Source organism: Schistocerca americana, chromosome 1 (genome assembly GCF_021461395.2).
Source record: "Schistocerca americana isolate TAMUIC-IGC-003095 chromosome 1, iqSchAmer2.1, whole genome shotgun sequence".
NCBI classification, from domain to species: domain Eukaryota; kingdom Metazoa; phylum Arthropoda; class Insecta; order Orthoptera; family Acrididae; genus Schistocerca; species Schistocerca americana.
Window position 1 is genome coordinate 738641362 of NC_060119.1, and position 2276 is coordinate 738643637.

The window sequence follows — 2276 nt, forward strand, 5'->3', positions numbered from 1 at the left end:
AGGACGCAGGGTGAAATCGGGCATGGAATTACGACCCTGCATTCAATGTACTTCGTGGACAACATCTGGCTTTGAGCCAGTGGCACAGTGCGAAGCAATTTCAAAAAACTGGGTTGGCCTGGTGATATACATGTTCTGGCCACTGGCCACCCCTTCCGAACTGTCGACTATACCTTGAGCAGGACTGGGTCTCAGGATGATGCTGCAGTGACTTCGAGTACTGTCAGTGGGCTTTCTTCCAAGGCTTTTTAGTGTTTTGTAACGACATGGCCTAATACTCAAAATTATTTTAATCAAAATTACTAGCCCCAGAAGCCTATGAACTTATATCTTCCTAGGCTGTTTGCACCTGTTAACCCTGGCAAAACGAATAATTTCCTGGTGATGGAATTTCACGTTGGAGCCAAGAGGGAGACTGGACAGAGGGCATCTGCATTGGTGTGTTGGATAGTGTGGCGAAAATGGTTTTCGTAATGGTACCCGCTTAAAAACAAACCCAGTGTTGCAGATGCTGTGCCGTCTTTACTGGAGGTTAGGCCAATGCCTGAACAATGAAATCAAGGCCATGCCGGCAATCAACAAATGAAATTTGTTGCCATACAAACATACATGATTCCATAAATTATCATTAAAGCCTCTTTCTTAATTTGGGAATAGCTGAGCTGCACAGCATTTAAAGTTTTGGAGGTGAAGGCAATTGGGCACTCTGAACCATCTGACAACCGTGTACCAAAACCGTGGCAATGCCATATTGGGACATGTCTGTAGCCGGGGTCAACAGCGGACCAAGTATATAATGCCCAGACATGTAGCCATCTTGCCACGCTTAAATCACCGAAAAGCCTATTAAAAAGCAGCCAATCCCACGAATTTGACGCCCTCCTTGGGCAGCTGATTGGAAGGATGTGTGATCTGAGCCACTTGGGAAATAAATTCCCCTAATATGTCATTCCCCAGAAACGAATGCGAATGTTTAAGGTTTGTTAGCATCAACTTCTTTATGACCATTTCAACATGGTCGAGCATTGATGTGACTAAGAATGTGCTCCAGATAGTTGATGCAGGGGTAAGAAACTGCACTTGTCCAACTGGCAACATAAAACATTTTCATTGAGCTGTTTAAAAAGGGTTTCGAGATTCTTGTGATGTTCCGCACTCCATAATGATGATATCATCGAAATAACCGACACAGTGCGGAATGGAAAATGGAGGGTGCAGCCACAACGCCAGACAGCAAGCGATTATATCTGTGGAAGCTGAGTGGCACATTTAACACTAGCAATTGCCATGAAGCCTTATCAGACAGTAGTTGGAGATATGCATTCTTGAAATCTATTCTTACACAGCAGAATGATAATTAAGTGTAGGAATAAAATTTTGTTAGAACCTACTCGGACGACACTAAGTGGACCACATCTGATAGGTATTCAACAGTGGCGTCACCAGTGTCAAGATCTGGAAGAACTGAAGTACCCATTCTCCTCTCTCACGATGTCTAATGACTACTGAGGTCGCTGATGCGGAGTACCTGGCAGTAGATGGTAGCACAATGCACGTAATACGGAAAACGTATGGTTTTGGGGGTGTCCGGATACTTTTGATCGCACAATTTATATCATATTCACGAAAGCAGAAAATCATCATCAGCGGACGAAAGTGTGTGTTGAGTAATCGTGAAAGACAGTCATTGGAGAGCACTTCGACGAAAAATAAGACAATGGCAACTGCAAAGATCACTGCAGAACCAAACGTCGCACTCGCGAATCCTGTCAGCGCCATAACAACAGGAAGGGAGCTCCACAAGAACGGAGTTGTACTGCGAGCTGGAATTGCAAACCCATTCGTCAACGATGCAAATGGCCATAACAAGAAAACGTAGTACCGAAGCCATAAAATCTGGACTACGAAGCAACAGAACAATAACCTTTGGGATGGATGAGTCTTGCTTCAGACTGTTTCCAAAAAAATGTAAATTTGTGGTAAGACCTTATGGGACCAAACAGCTTGGTCACTAAGCTTACACACTACTTAATCTAACTTTAACTTACGCTATGGACAACGCACACACCCATGCCAGAGGGAGGATTCGAACCTCCAATGGGGGGAGAGACAGTTTCCAACTGCTGGCTGAATTTACTTACCAATAGTGATGTACGACGGGGGTCCGGTGATGATTTGGGTAGCCTTATCATTGTATGGCAAAAAGTCCATGATTACTCTGCAAGTTCGCATTGCTACCAAGGATTATGTAATCGTTCTGTCTTATTAGGTCCATC